The sequence below is a fragment of the Lithobates pipiens genome, unplaced genomic scaffold, assembly GCF_037356315.1.
Source record: "Lithobates pipiens isolate NorthernLeopardFrog02 unplaced genomic scaffold, aLitPip1_a1.2 Scaffold_28, whole genome shotgun sequence".
Taxonomy (NCBI): Eukaryota; Metazoa; Chordata; class Amphibia; order Anura; family Ranidae; genus Lithobates; species Lithobates pipiens.
In genome coordinates, this window is record NW_027507789.1 from 196,553,441 (window position 1) to 196,570,647 (window position 17,207).

The following is a 17,207-nucleotide window of genomic DNA, read 5'->3' on the forward strand; positions in this document are numbered from 1 at the left end:
CTACTTTAGGTTTGCTGATGTTGTGCAGACTATGTAGATGAACAACAATACTTGCATTACAAAATACATAATTATAGATAGATAATAAACAAAATAAAAAAATAATATAATATAAAAATATAATATAAATAAAATAATTATAGGCAACATACAGACTCCTTATTGTGGGAGATTTTTTTTATCGTCTTAAAAACCTGTAATGAAACTTAGAGGCTGCAGTTCCTGAAAATGCTAGGTGCCTGGCTTCAATCCCAAGTCAAGGATGTGCAGAGTGAGTCCAAGTGATATGGGTAATCCTGTTCTACATATATTTGTTCCAGGTCAATGACTTAGAAAGTTTAGAAGCCATAACAGCCACTTGCAGTTTCATGAAAAATCTAAAATGTCAGCACAGGGCTTCTGTTAGCCAAAAAAAGCTTCCAGCATCTTCCTCTGCCAAGAACACTCCTCCGTGATGGGAAAATTCTGCTTTTCCTCTTTCTCTAAGGCCACTGGAAGTGTATCAAGGTACTCTGTATTATTTTTATTCTGTTTGGGATTTTGTGATAATGCTCCACACAAGGATAGAATAATACATTTGTAATTTTATTAGAAAAAATAGCTGCTCTTAATTCTACAAAATCTATCCGGTTGATGTGACCGGAGATGAAGCCTCTTAAAATCTGGGCTAAATATAATCATAAAACGATTGCCTGCGGTGTTTGTTTATAAGGCCCCATGAGGGTCCGGAGACGAATTTATGGTAAGCTCGATAAATCCAGAACGAGCAATGGAACGGCAACAATCTTCCAAAAACAAAGATGCCCGAGATATTACTGACCTGGCTGCAGACAGCACTGAAAGTATTCATGTCCCCTGTGCAGCTGCAAGGAAAATGTGCACAATGTAAATTAATGGATACATTTCAAGTACTGTATAACAACAAATTATAGCCCACAAATAAGAGGCGTAATATTTTGTATATCTTCCCTAATAGGAGAGTAAATAGTTTATTATTGCTAAAATAAGAGCTATGTAGGATATTTTGCACATTAGATAATATAAAAATCTAACTGGAGGAAGAGACAGTGGGTCAGATTCTGATGTCGCAGACAAATAAATGCGTGATGTGTCTTTCATTTGCTGCATTAAAAATAAGATTCCAGTCTCCCCCCCCCAAAAAATGTAAAATTCCGAAGCTACAAGGACACTTTACCTGCCCCTGGATCCAGCGATGCCCTCACCAAACCGATTCTTCCATCGGCTCTGGGTGCAGGAGCCGGGTTCTTCACGAAGGTAAACTGACAGTAGAAGGGGGGGGGGGGGTAAACTACCTCTCACATTGCTGCAGCCATCTGTTTGAAAGTAGGGGAATGGGTATCTGTCAAAATTGGGTATCTGCCCCCCCCACCACAAAAAAGGTGTCAAGTGTAAATGAGGAGGGGGGATGGGGGGAGAACAGAACCTTTTGGGTGAAATTCCGCTTTAAGCATCCTTGGCCAACCACTGCCTCAACGTCCTCAACTTTCTTTCCTCAATCTTTGCTGTCCTCAATGCTGAGAAATACATGCAGATACTTATCCATCATGCCATACCATCAGGTAGGTGTCCCATCAAAGTAACTCAACACACAGCCATTCATGTCTAAACTGCTGGCAACAAACGTGAGTACACCCCTAAGTGAAAATGTCCAAATTTGGACCCAGAGTGTCAATATTTTGTGTGGCCACCATTGTTTTCCAGCACTGGCTTAACCCTCTTGGGCACGGATGTCACCAAAGCTTCACAGGTTGTCACTGGAGTCCTCTTCCACCCCTCCATGATGACATCACGGAACTGGTGGATGTTAGAGACCTTGCGCTCCTCCCCCCTCTGTTTGAGGATGCCCCACAGATGCCCAATAGGGTTTAGGTCTGGAAACATGCTTAATCAGTTCATCACCTTTACCCTCAGCTTCTTTAGCAGAGGTATGCTTGGGGTCGTTATGTTGGAATACTGCCTTGCGCCCCAGTCTTCGAGGGGAGGGATCATGCTCTGCTTCAGTATGTCACAGTACATGTTGGCATTCATGGTTCCCTCAATGAACTGTAGCTCCCCACTGCCAACAGCACTCATACAGCCCCAGACGATGACACTCCCACCACCATGCTTGACTGTAGGCAAGACTCACTTGTTTTTGTACTTCTCACCTGGTTGTTGCCCCACATGCTTGAAACCATCTGCACCAAATAAGTTTATCTTGATCTCTTTAGACCACAGGACATGGTTCCAGTAATCCATATCCTTACTTTGCTTGTCTTCAGCAAACTGTTTGCAGGCTTTCTTGTGCATCATCTTTAGAAGAGGCTTCCTTCTGGGATGACAGCCATGCAGACCAATTTGATGGAGTGTGCAGTGTATGGTCTGAGCACTGACAGGCTGACCCCCCCATCTCTTCAACCTCTGCAGCAATGCTGGCAGCACTCATATGTCTATTTGCCAAAGACAACCAATTATTTTTTTCAGATCCTCAGAGAGTTCTTTGCCATGAGGTGCCATGTTGAACTTCCAGTGACCAGTATGAGAGAGTGAGAGCGATGACACCAAATTTAACACACCTGCTCCCCATTCACATCTGATACCTTGTAACACTAACAAGTCACATGACACCGGGGAGGGAAACTGACTAATTGGGCCCAATTTGGACATTTTCCCTTAGGGGTGTACTCACTTTTGTTGCCAACGGTTTAGACATTAATGGCTGCGTTTTGAGTTATTTAAGGGGACAGCAAATTTACACTGTTATACAAGCTGTACACTCACTCGCCATTTTTTCAGTGTTGTCACGTGAAAAGATATATAAAATATTTACAAAAATGTGTACTCACTTTTGTGAGCATGTATAATAGCTAAGCCTACATGTCCATGAGATCTACATCTGTAATCCAACCTCCAATAGCCAGAGTGAGGTCCTAAACAGGAAAGGTAACCACATGGAGCCCAGAGATAAAGTATTTATAGTGTAGTATTTTAATGATAAAATCGACAGTACAGAACCATAAAATGCCTCCACATACAAAATACAAACAAACAAGTCCGGACTTACTAAGTAGGCCACCAATCTGTGTCCCAGTTTCTATTTTATGGCTCTGTACAGGCGATTTTATCATCTACACCAAGGGTCTCCAAACTTTTTAACACAAGGGCCACATTGTAGATTTTACAAGTATTCGGGAGCCAAAAAAAAAATCAGTTATGTACAAATGAATGAATAAAATTGAAATAAATTAACCCTTTCCCGTCGAGTGTACGCAGATGTGCGTACTCGGCTTCCGGGGGGTATACCGGGATGATGCCCGCACCTGCAGGCATCATCCCGGTACCGTTTTGTTCAGCGGGCGATTGGCTATCCAGCCATAACAACCGATGCAGCCAAAAGCCGCTCGGCTGTTATGCCGGAGGAGCGGGAGGGGACGTCCCCCCCGCCCGCCGCCTCCAGCCGCTGTTATCGGTGCTCCCGATCGAGCTGCGATGCCTGCAGCCGCTGGGGAGGAAGTGGAACGAAGCCGTAATCGGCTTCGTTCCAGTCTCCTCATAGTAAACACGAAAGCGACGTCATGACGTCACTTCCCGTTTACTCGGCTGCCAATGGCGCCGATTTAAAAAAAATATCCGGTATTCAGAATCGCCGTTTTCAGCGATCTGAATACACTGAAGTGTAAAGGAGGGGTGGGGGGTCTTTTAGACCCCCGATCCCTCCATAAAGAGTACCTGTCACCACCTATTACTGTCACAAGGGATGTTTACATTCCTTGTGATAGCAATAAAAGTGATCAAATTTTTATTTTTTTTTTAAACAATATAGTCATTTTAAAATAAATAAAATAAATAAAAAAATAAATTTTTTTTTTTAAAGCGCCCGCCATCCCCGCGAGCTCGCAAAGGAAAGAAAACGCATACGGAAGTCGCGCCCGCGTATGTAAACGGTGTTCAAATCACACATGTGAGGTATCGCCGCGATCGTCAGAGCGAGAGCAATAATTCTAGCACTAGACCTCCTCTGTAACGCTAACCTGGTAACCGTAAAAAATGTTTAAAGCGTCGCCTATTGAGATTTTTAGGTACCGTACTTTGTCGTCAATCCACAAGTGCGTGCAATTATAAAGTGTGACATGTTTGGTATCTATTTACTCGGCGTAACATTATCTTTCACATTATGCAAAAAAAATGGGATACTTTTACTGATTTTTTTTTTTTTTTTATGAAAGTGTCCCTTTTCCCAAAAAGTTGCATTTAAAACACCGCTGCGCAAATACCGTGTGACATAAAATATTGCAACAATCGCCGTTTTATTCTCTAGAGTCTCTGTTAAAAAAATATATATAATGTTTGGGGGTTCCAAGTAATTTTCTAGTAGAAAATATGGATTTTAACTTGTAAACACCAAATTCCAAAAATAGGCTTAGTCATGAAAGGGTTAATATACTTTAGATGGATCATTTTCTCACATCTGTGTCCCCATCTAAGCCTTCCCACACGTCTGTATCCCCTTTAGAGCCGTTCCACACCTCTGTGTCACCATCATCAGTATCCCCAGCAGAGTCTTCTGCACATGTCTTTAGCACATTTATGCCCATTTGCCTCAAGCAGACTTCAGCTTTCCTATACCTCCCGACTCCCACCTGCTGCTACACATGCAGAAGGATCTCTAATACAAACAGCGGCAGGAAGCCAGGAGGTGGTGCGCTGATGACATCACTGGTTGCTAGGACATCGGTGGCCCTGGCAGCTAATCCTCAGCACAGTGGCAGCATGGGAGGGTTTGGTGGGAGCGTTTTTTTTGCAAGACCTGACAGACATCCTGCCGAAAATAGCTGCTTTTAAAAAGGCAGCAGACCGGCAATGCTATGTTGGCAAAGTCTGGGTGAGCTGCGAGCCAAACAAAACACACAAAAGGGGGCTGAGGTTTGGAGACCCCTGATCTACACTATGCATACATACATGGTTTTACACTATACCATACATACTTTATCCCTTCATTTACTCCTGTGATTGGTGACAACTATCACATGAGATCACACAGTAGTAAGCAGGGCATCATGCATGACAGACTTGTTTACTACTGTAATTCTGATCAATGTGGTCATGGCGGCCCTATAGCACGATCGATGATCCATTGTGCATACCGCCCAACATTTTGGGATGGGAACGAGGGACACCTACTAGCAAATGTATGTAGGCATAGGCTACACCCCCTGCCACACCCCGTTAAAAGTATAATTACCGTATTTATCGGCGTATAACACACACCCCAAATTTAGGAGGGAATTTTAAGGAAAAAAACTTTAAGGAGGGAAGTTTAAGGAAAAGAAAAAAAACTTACATTTAAATGCCCATCAATGCAGCCTTATCAGTGTCCATCTGCAGCCTTGTCCACCATTGCAGCCTTGTCAGTTTTTTTTTTTTTTTTAAATCCCGCCGCCGAGATACAGAGCCGGATGTCCCTTGTATCTCAGAGGCGCGCGGGAGTTCTCGGCGGCCTTCCGCTCTTCTCTGCAGCTTTCGGCCGCCGAGAACGGCCAGCAGCTGCCAAGAAGAGCCGAAGGTGGCCAAAAGCCGCCCAGAGGCTCAGAATTCTGAGGGATCAGCGTATAACATGCACCCGCGATTTTCCCCTGTTTTTAAGGGGAAAAAAGTACATGTTATACGCCGATAAATATGGTAACCAAAAAAAAAAGGTTAAATCGACAAGTGCTTTTTACCACAAATACTCCTTTATATTGGCTTTTAAAATTTACAAATGCAGCAATTTAGAATTTGGATGAAAGGTTTAGCGCTGGGAAACACTTTCTGAAGGAGAATAAAAAGTGCATTTTATATACAACTATATAGATCAGACCAAAATGAGGGACAAATGAGGAGGAATGAGGGACAGAGGGACTTTGCTCCAAATCAGGGACAGTCCCTCAAAATCAGGTACAGTTGGGAGGTATGATTGTGTCCCATCAGCCACAGCGATCACAGATCATGCCATGCTGCTGGGAGAGTGTATGGTGTTCATCCTCCTGGCACTAGCGAGCATCCAGTCAACCATATATCTACATTGGCTGGGCAGAAAGTTGTTAATCTGTCCACCCAGTTCTGAGATTCACCATCTGTAGCTCTACCTCCCTCACAGCACAGACCTTCCTGACCTGACTTTCTCTGTTGGAGTTCATTAAATCTTACTGGCATTGTTCATCCCCCAAATTGTGATTTGACATCTGATTGGCTCCTTGTGCTGCTTTTTCCTCAGCCAATCTCAGTCAGGAACTGGTACCAAATAAATGTTGGGTACTTGAATTAAAAATACATTTAGGGATGAATTAATAATTACAGAACTACATGTTTTAACCACTTGCTTACTGGGCACTTAAACACCCCTCCTGCCCAGACCAATTTTCAGCTTTCGGTGCTCTCACACTTTGAATGACAATTACTCAGTCATGTAACACTGTACCCAAATTAATTTTTTGTCATTTTTTTCCCACAAATAGAGCTTTCTTTTGGTGGTATTTGATCACCTCTGGGTTTTTTATTTTTTGCGCTATAAATGAAAAAAGACCGAAAATTTTGAAAAAAAATGCATTTTTCTTTGTTTCTGTGATAAAATTATACAAATTATTAATTTTTCTTCATAAATTTTGGCCACAATTTATACTGCTACATATCTTTGGTAAAAAATAACCCAAATTAGTGGATATTATTTAGTCTTTGTGAAAGTTAGAGAGTCTACAAGCTGTGGTGCGAATCATAAAAAAATTGATCACATCTGATGTACTGGTGGCCTATCATTTCTTGCAACCCGAACAAGCCAGGAAAGTACAAATACCGCCCAAATGACCCCTTTTTGGAAAGTAGACATTCCAAGGTAATTCGTAAGAGGCACAGTGAGGTTTTTGGTGTTGTCATTTTTTCCCACAATTCTTTGCAAAATGAAGATTTTTTTTGTTTTTTATTTTTTTCCCCCACAAAATTGTCATTGTAATAGGTTATTTCTCTCACATGGCATGTGTATACCATAAATGATGCCTCAAAATAAATTCTTCTACTCCTTCTGAGTATTACGATACCACATGTGTGGGACTTTTCCACAGCCTGGCCAATTAGAGAGACCCAACATGCAGGGAGCACCGTCACATGTTCTAGGAGCATAAATTACACATCTAACTTGTTGACTACCTATTAGGCCGCGTACACACGGGCGGACTGTTCACCCAACCTTGTCCGCTGAACAGTGTTTGGGCGGACAGTCCGCTCGTGTGTGGGCTTTCAGCGGACAGTTTCAGCGGACAGTTGGACGGACAAAGTCTTTCGGAAATTCCGAAAAACTGTCCGCTGAAACTGTGTTTGAGCGAACAGTCCGCCCGTGTGTAGGCTACTTTCGAAATGAGCAAACTGTTCCCGCTCGGAAAGTCCGCCCATTTCGAGCGCGTGTACAGGTAGGCGGGGCCCGCGAAGGAGACGTCGCGGGCTCCGCCGCCTGGAATGGGCTTAAAGGGGAACCCCAACGCCGAAAAAAATCGGCGTGGGGGTTCCCCCAAAGTCCACACCAGACCCTTGTCCGAGCACGCTACCCGGCCGGCCAGGAAAGGGGGGCGAGCGAGCGCGCCCCCCCTCCTGAGCCGTACCAGGCCGCGTGCCCTCAACATGGGGGGTGCCTTGGGGAAGGGGGGGCCGCGCGGCCCCCCCACCCCAAAGCACCTTGTCCCCATGTTGATGAGGACAAGGGCCTCTTCCCGACAACCCTGGCCGTTGGTTTTTGGGGTCTGCGGGCGGGGGGCTTATCGGAATCCGGGAGCCCCCTTTAAGAAGGGGGCCCCCGGATACCGGCCCCCCACCCTATGTGAATGAGTATGGGGTACAATGTACCCCTACCCATTCACCTGTGAAATAAAGTACAAAAAAAAAAACACAACACAGGGAAAAAATATTTTATTGCACAGCTCCGGGGGTCTTCCGTCTTCGGGGGTCTTCTCGCCGGACTCCTCCGCTATCTTCGTGTAGCTCTTTTACTAGCGGAGGAGCCCAGCTTTCTTCCTCCCCGCCGCCGGCCTCTTCTCCCGACTTCGGGGGTCTTGTCCCCCTCTTCGGTTCTTCTGCCGGGCCACCGCGCCTTCTTATAGCTCTTTTACAGGCGGTGGCCCGGTCTTCTGTCGCCGCTGCCTTCCGTTCTTCTGTCGCCGCCTTCGGTTCTTCTGCCGGGCCACCGCGCCTTCTTGTAGCTCTTTTACAGGCGGTGGCCCGGTCTTCTGTTGCCGCCGCCGCCGCCGCCTTCCGTTCTTGTTCTTCTTCTTCTTCTTCTTCTTCTCCTGGAGATGTTGACTCGACGAGCTCTCCGGCCGGAATGCCAGGGACACGCTCCGCTGCCACTTATATAGTGACAATGGGGCGGTGTCACATGGTATATGTCACATGGGTTGGTCACATGGGTTGATGTCACATGGGGACTATGACATCGTAAGGGGGCGGGGTCACCATGTGACCAACCCATGTGACATATACCATGTGACACCGCCCCATTGTCACTATATAAGTGGCAGCGGAGCGTGTCCCTGGCATTCCGGCCGGAGAGCTCGTCGAGTCAACATCTCCAGGAGAAGAAGAAGAAGAACAAGAAGAAGAACAAGAACGGAAGGCGGCGGCGGCGGCGACGACAGCGGCGACAGAAGACCGGGCCACCGCCTGTAAAAGAGCTACAAGAAGGCGCGGTGGCCCGGCAGAAGAACCGAAGGCGGCGACAGAAGAACGGAAGGCAGCGGCGACAGAAGACCGGGCCACCGCCTGCAAAAGAGCTACAAGAAGGCGCGGTGGCCCGGCAGAAGAACCGAAGAGGGGGACAAGACCCCCGAAGTCGGGAGAAGAGGCCGGCGGCGGGGAGGAAGAAAGCCGGACTCCTCCGCTAGCAAAAGAGCTACACACAGATAGCGGAGGAGTCCGGCGAGAAGACCCCCGAAGACGGAAGACCCCCGGAGCTGTGCAATAAAATATTTTTTCCCTGTGTTGTGTTTTTTTTTGTACTTTATTTCACAGGTGAATGGGTAGGGGGCCGGTATCCGGGGGCCCCCTTCTTAAAGGGGGCTCCCGGATTCCGATAAGCCCCCCGCCCGCAGACCCCGACAACCAACGGCCAGGGTTGTCGGGAAGAGGCCCTTGTCCTCATCAACATGGGGACAAGGTGCTTTGGGGTGGGGGGGCCGCGCGGCCCCCCCTTCCCCAAGGCACCCCCCATGTTGAGGGCACGCGGCCTGGTACGGCTCAGGAGGGGGGGCGCGCTCGCTCGCCCCCCTTTCCTGGCCGGCCGGGTAGCGTGCTCGGACAAGGGTCTGGTGTGGACTTTGGGGGAACCCCCACGCCGATTTTTTTCGGCGTTGGGTTCCCCTTTAAGCCCATTCCAGGCGGCGGAGCCCGCGACGTCTCCTTCGCGGGCCCCGCCTACCTGTACACGCGCTCGAAATGGGCGGATTTGCCTCCTCCTTACGTGGGCGAGTCCGTTCATTTCAAAAGTTGAGCGAACTGTTTGGCAAACAGTTCGCTGAAACAGTCCGCTCGTGTGTGGGCAAGTCCGCTCATGCAAATTTTGAGCGGACTGTTTGCCGAAACTGTTTGACGAACAAGGTTGGGCAAACAGTCCGCGCGTGTGTACGCGGCCTTACACTTTTGAAGGCCCTGGAGCACCAGGACAATGATACGTGACACTGACATGGCACTGATGGCAGATGACACTGATGGCACGTGACACTGATGACAGATGGCACTAATACCTGGCACTGATGACACTTGACATCGATGACAGATGGAACTAATATGTGGCACTGATGACACGTGACACTGATGACAGATGGCACTAATACGTGCCACTGATGACAGATGGCACTGATACATGGCACTGATGACAGATGGCACCAATATGTGGCACTGGTGACACTGACAGGTGGCACTGATGACACGTGACACTGACAGGTGGCACTGGGGACGCATGGCACTAGGGACGGGTGGCACTGGGGACAGGTGGCATGGATAGGTGGCACTGGGGACAAATGACACTGATAGGTGGCACTGGGGACACATGGCACTGAAAGGTGGCACTGGGGACAGGTCGCACTGGGGACAGATGGCACTGATAGGTGGCACAGGGGACAGATGGCACTGATAGGTGGCACTGGGGACAGGTGGCGCTGAAAGGTGGCACTGGGGACAGATGGCACTGATAGGTGGCACTGGGGACAGGTCGCACTGATAGGTGGCACTGGGGACAGGTCGCACTGGGGACAGATGGCACTGATAGGTGGCACAGGGGACAGATGGCACCAATATGTGGCACTGGTGACACTGACAGGTGGCACTGATATGTGGCACTGACGACACGTGACACTGACAGGTGGCACTGGGGACACGTGGCACTAGGGACAGATGGCATGTGGCACTGGGGACAGGTGGCACGGATAGGTGGCACTGGGGACAGGTGGTACTGGGGACAGATGACACTGATAGGTGGCACTGGGGACACATGGCACTGAAAGGTGGCACTGGGGACAGGTCACACTAGGGACAGATGGCGCCAATAGGTGGCACAGGGGACAGATGGCACTGATAGGTGGCACGTGTGTGTTTTACTGTGTGTGTGTGTACTCACTGACACTGCGCTGCAGCACGGAAGCTCTCCCTCCTCACACGTTGTCTCTGTGTGAGGAGGGGAGCCCGCGATGAGAGATGATCTCATATGTTTACATATGAGATCACCTCTCATTGGACTAGCCGATTGAGTGCTAAATGGCCACTGTGATTGGCCATTTAGCACGATCTGCGATTGGCTGTGTCCGAGGGACATGGCCAACACAGAACTTCCCCCGGCGGCGCGCATTGGGGAAGTAAACCGGACGACGTCCAGGGATGGCCTCCTGGCAGTTAGCGTCAGCTCTGTAGCCATCTTTTGGCTATAGAGCGGGCACGAAGTGGTTAAACTCAGAAGTTTTTTTTATCTTTCTATGATAATGCAGATAAAAAGCCTTCTGTGTGTAGCAGCCCCTCTAATACTTACCTGAGCCCCCTCTCTATCCAGTGATTGTCTCAGCTGCCTGAGACTCCCCTCCTCATTGGCTGAAACAGCAGAGTAGTACCATTAGCTCCCGCTGCTGTCAGTCATCAAATGAGGAGAGAAAGAGGGTGGGGCCGGGCCACATTGCTGTGTCTGAATGGATACACGGAACTGCAGCTCAGCTCAGGTGCTCCCATAGCAAGGTGCTTGCTGTGGGGGCACTCATCAGGAGGGAGGGGCCAGGAGAGCAGAAGAGGGACCAGAAAAGAGGAGAATACAGGCTGCCCTGTGCAAATCCACCGTACGGAGCAGGTAAGTATAATGTGTTTATTATTTTTAACAAAAAAAAAAAAAGAAAAAAAGAAAAAAGACTTTACAAATCACTTTAAAGTGATATTAAAGGCAGATTTAAAAAAATAAAAACACATCATACTTGCCTGCTCTGTGCAGTGGTTTTGCTCAGAGCAGCCCCAATCCTCCTCTTCTCACCTGCTGGTGTTTCTGTCCCCTCCTATCTGCCCCCATAGAAAGCAGCTTGCTATGGGGGCACATGAGCAAACTCCTCACGAACAGCTGCTCTGTGTCCATTCAGACATGGAGTGTGGCTAGGCCCTGCCCCCCACTCTCTTCTCATTGGCTCACTGACTGTAATTGACAGTAGCGGGAGCCAATGCCAGGGGAGCCGCTGCTCTTGTACACATCTCTGGATCTAAGTGAGGCTCAGGTAAGTATTATGGGGCTGCTGCACACAGGTTTTCTACCTTCATGCCTATAATTCATGAAAATAAAAAACCTTGAGCCTTTACAACCACTTTAATTCCCATCTTTTATGCCTGCCTGGAGGGCTGCTTTATACAAGGACTCATACAGAGTAGAATTTTCATACAAGCCTTAGTACAATCTAAAGTCAACCCGCGACATTCCTGGGCCCTGATGCCAAATATGAACAAAGAAATCAGATTGCAAAACACACCTTTGTCTACATAAATGCTATACACAACATACACACTGTGATGATTAATCTCTAAGTACATGGTGCTGGGTACGCATCTGAACCTGACCCCCCCCCCCCTCCCCAATATAAATTGAGAGGTCCAGAAAAGGCAATTAATACCAGTTACTACTATCCACACACTTGAGATCATTGTCACCCCACCCAGATGAATTCAGATGGTCTGTGATGATAGCTACATGATGACATCACTAAAAATCAAAAATTAAGTATTATGGCTGCAGCTTACCTTATTGACAAAATCATTTTGAGCTTGAGTTGCACTTACCTTTAGGATGGTTCCTTGTTATCAGATGCATCAATCCTTAGCAAGTTCCATTTCATACCCCTGTATGCCCTGTTACCTTCCGCACGTCTTTTTAACCAAAAAGACATGTAAAGCTATATGTGTTATACTGTAGAAAAACATATTCCATAAATCTGCACAAAGAGAGCTAGCAAAGTCAACCCACACATTAACAAATTAGATGGCAAGTATGTTCTACACACACAGCTCGGTATGCATTAGGGTGGCAATATTTATGGCTCATTCTGGCTCATTCAGACTCATGCATTTAACAATGCATGAGTAAGAATAAGGTTTATTATGTAGGAGAGTGTGAATAAATTCATGATTACAGAGGAGAGAATCTGGTAAGCAATTAAAACATTAAACAACTTGGCAAACTAGTCTGTGGGCTGTGTGACTGTTACACAAATCAGGGAAATGCACTTTGCCGGTTATTTCAGAGGTGTATTATTCCTCTGGAAAACACCACAAAGTTATGCTAGAATACAATTAAGTCCTACTTGCACAGCAAAGCTGTATCCAAGATAAATGGCAAAGAAAAACACTTAAAAAAAATGTGTACCTTTTGGAATTTATACCTGTGTATTAAAAAAAGAGAGTTTGGTTAACAGAGAGGTAGAGGCTTTGCATGTTGCAAAGTGACAGTTAGTTAAGACGTGTGAAGCTTTTTTTTAATTTTGAACACCCAATTATGTACTAGAGAAAAAAAAAACAGTTTATTTTTTTGTTCTGTAATTTCCCTTGCAAATCACTAAATATTCTAGTAAATGAACCTATGCATTTTATAAAAGTTACATAAAGGAGCATGCTCAAGACAATAAAGGCACCCAAAGTTTAAGAAATAACAAAATACTAGAAGTCCTCTCAACTATAAGTTTTACTTCTTAAAGTGGTTCTAAAGTCAGAAGTTTTTTTTATCCTAATGCATTCTATGTATCAGGATAAAAAGCCTTCTGTGTGCAGCAGCCCCCCTAATACTTACCCAAGCCCAATCTCGATCCAGCGATGTTGCACGAGAGTCTCAGCTGTCCGATACGCTCCCTCCTCATTGGCTAAGACAGCAGCGTGGCACCATTCGCTCTTGCTACTGTCAAAGTCAGTGAGCCAATGAGAAGAGAGAGGGATGGGGCCGAGCCATGGCTCCATGTCTGAAGAGGCACACAGAGAAGCGGCTCGGGTGTCCTCATAGCAAGCTGCTTGCTGTGGGGGAACTCGGCAGGAGGGAGGGGCCAGGAGCACCGGAAAGGGACCCAAGAAGATGAGAAACTGTGCGGATCTGTGCAAAACTACCGCACAGAGCAGGTAAGTATCAAGTTTGTTATTTTTAAATGAAAAAAATTAGACTTCAGTATCACTTTAACAAGAATATATGAAAAAAAGTCATGTTTTTTTATCCTTTAGTGAGGTAGTGTTAAATGTAGAGAAATGTGGATCACAGGATATATTCCACACGTAAAATCAGCTATAATTTGACATATTGTAGATATGAGAACCCAGCCAGATGAGGGCTTTGTTTTGATAAAATCTTTTGACTGCAAGTCCACATGTGCCTACAGTGGGACTTTGGTTTTCATAAAGAACTATCACCAGGAGCATGAAACCTGGAATCTGACAGGTTATTTAAAGGGCAACAGTTGCACATTCTTTAGTAAGTTTTCCTTAAATCAGAGTTCCACCCAAAAATTGAACTTCTGCTGATCGGATTAGTCCCCCCCCCGGTGTCACATTTGGCACCTTTCAGGGGGCAGCAGATACCTGTATAATCCAGGTATTTGCTCCCACTTCGGATCATGTCTGGCCCCTCCTCTGTCCCCCCGCTGTGAGGATGTGCAGCTTGACTCGAGCATGCGCAATAGGAAACCAGGCTGTGAAACCGCAAGGCTTCACTTCCTGATCCCCTTACCGAAGATGGCGGCGATTCCAACCGAGAGCCGAGGTACAGATCGGCTTCGGGTGAGGACATCGCGGGCGCCCTGGACAGGTAAGTGTCCATATTTTAAAAGTCAGCAGCTGCAGTATTTGTAGCTGCTGACTTTTAAAAAACAAAGTGGTTGAAGCGGAACTCCGCTTTAACCAAGCCAGTAGCCATCTTGCCGACAAGTGGCTAAAAATTTCTAATTTGGCTCGCTTAATATCTCTTCTGTGCGTCCATGCCATTCTTGTAAAATTTCCATTAGCTATGCTACTTCGTTACTAAATGGCCTTATCAAAATGATTCATATCAGGCAAACTATGCATTAAATCCTAAAAAGACACTCAAATAACTTACTACTCAACAAAGGTTTCTGGTTTAGAGACGACAGTTAAAGTGGTAGTATGGTCATTTTTTTAACTTTTACCTACAGGAAAGCCTATAATAAGGCTTACTTGTAGGTAAAAAAAATATCTCCTAAACCTGTACGGTTTAGGAGATATTCCCCTCGGTATGCGCCGCTGACTGCAGCGGCGCATGCGCACAAGGGGGTTCTCTCCGTGAAAATCCGGCAGCGCTCGTGCGGCCGGACGGAAATCTCCCGCGCGCATGCGCGGGAGTGACGATATCGCGGCTCCGGCCACTCACAGCGCCGGAGCCGCGATACCCGGAAGAGACGCCGAGGGAGCATGTCGGCTCCCTCGGCGTGGATCGGGCCAGATGTCGGGGCCTCGTTCTAAGATAAGTATTTTATAATGAGCTAGTATGCGGTGCATACTAGCTCATTATGCCTTTTGCTTTGCAGGTTTAAAAAAAAAAAAAAAAACATTGCGGGTTTACTACCGCTTTAAGACCACAGCTGTAAAATAACCAGGAAGAACATCTGTGCGTATAAAACATTGTTATTTATTAACACCTTGAAATGCATCAGACAGAAATGATACATTTGTTCCCACAAGACTCTGTAAAAAGCATTCAAGTCCCTCAGGCCAGATTAACCCAATGGCTTCCTCCTCCCAGTGGGACAATCATTATGCTCTCAGCTACACCAGTGCAAATAAATTAATAGCTGCTTCATTTAGGAATTTTCAGTGCTTGTCTAGGAGGAAGACAACAAATTCTTTTGAAGCAGATGAAGACATATAAAGAGACGTCAGCCCATATGACATGAAGACACTTTTTACAGGGATGTAAGGGATAGTCATATTTCCTTGGATACGTTGGAGATGCTGTCCGAACTGATGCTACACTGGGTACTTTGAACGCTGTGAACGCCTGAAAAATAAGACCGCTTGCTAATTATGATACTTCTACGTTCAACTGGGAGCAACGCAAAACTGCATTGCCGATATACAGATCTCACTTTGGAGCGTTGATATTTTTCTATAGAAATTAGTTGCATCTTTAGAATCTCCACACATAACCAGAATATTGCGAAAAAGGCGATGTGATATAGTGTTCACAATATTCAATATTAATACAACTTTTTAATATTTCAATAGAGAGTTTGAAAGACAGTTATGGTTTTGTGAGAACTGTAAACATACGGCTGTCAAATATCTCTGAAAGCAAACACCCAAGGGGCTGTCTAAATAGCCTTCTACAAAATTGATGAATGTAATGGTCTTTGAACAGCATTATTAAAAAAATAATCTGTCTTCAACCATATCCAAAAGAAAATATTAAAGTTCTGGTTTACCTAAAAAAAAAAAAAAATAAAAAAAGAGAAAAAAAGAAAATCCTGTTCCCCCTTGTATGGTTCTGCCATCCCTTATGTAAACTGACAACGGTTTATCATGGCTGCTAAGCCCTGACCCCGCGGTCAGTTTACATGCCTCCATCATCTGCTCTCGCCTCTGTCCCCACCCCCACCTGTCAGCTCCATGTTCATGCCCGCCCCCTCCTGCTGCTGAAATGACTGTTATATTTTTACAGTATTCTGTTTATTAATGTAATCTTCTCCTGTATCTATGCCTTAAAAAAAATGCAGCTATAGCATATACTTGTTTTCAGTGTTCACAAGTGACCCGCCGCCTCTCTCCTCTCTTGTGGCGGGGGATCCTCGGTCCCGCCCACTGCAGTTGTCAGGCCGAGAGAGGCGGCGGGTCATGTGAGTGCCGATCGGCGATCTGAAAACAGGTATATAGCTGCATATTCTTTTTTTCTTGAAGGCACAGACACAGGAGCAGATTACATGAATAAACAGAGAGGATACTGTACATTTACTTAGTGCTTAATACCCACTTTAATATATATTATTTGTAACAGGATCCCCAGAAAAAATTCCAAGCATTGTTTATAAAAGAAAATATTTGATGTCCCCATTGGGAGCTGTCAGAATACAATATCCCAGCAGTGGGATTCATCCATCCATTTCCTATTAGAGTAAGTTTCCTGTAAAGCTAAACACACACAGTTTTACTTGCCAATAGATAATTTGGCTTGGGTTCACACTTCTGCGATGTGGGAACTGACGCGATTACATTGCCGGTTCCCACATCGTATCTCTCCCGCAGGCAGTTCAACACTGCCCTCTGCGAACCACTGCAGGTGTCAGTACATTGTTAATGACACCCCCTGATCAGTTCACAGATTGCAGTGCGAACTCACACCGGAATTGGATCGCATAAGTAAGAACACCCATATAATCCGATTTCAGTGTGGAGGGAAAAACGTCCCTGCATCTTTTTTGTGAGAAAACAATGCGAGTTCAGCAATACAACTGTATGGCCGAACTCGCATTGCACAGACATCGCATGCGATCGTCTGTGTTCGCACAAATGTGAACCTAGGCTAAACCAACTCAGTACCAAACACTTTCACACCCTTCCTGCCCAGGCCAATTTTCAGATTTCAGCTCTGTCACAATTTGAATGACAATAACTCAGCCATGCAACAAATTAAATTTTTACATTTTTTTTGTGACAGATAGAACTTTCTTTTGGTGATATCTAATCAC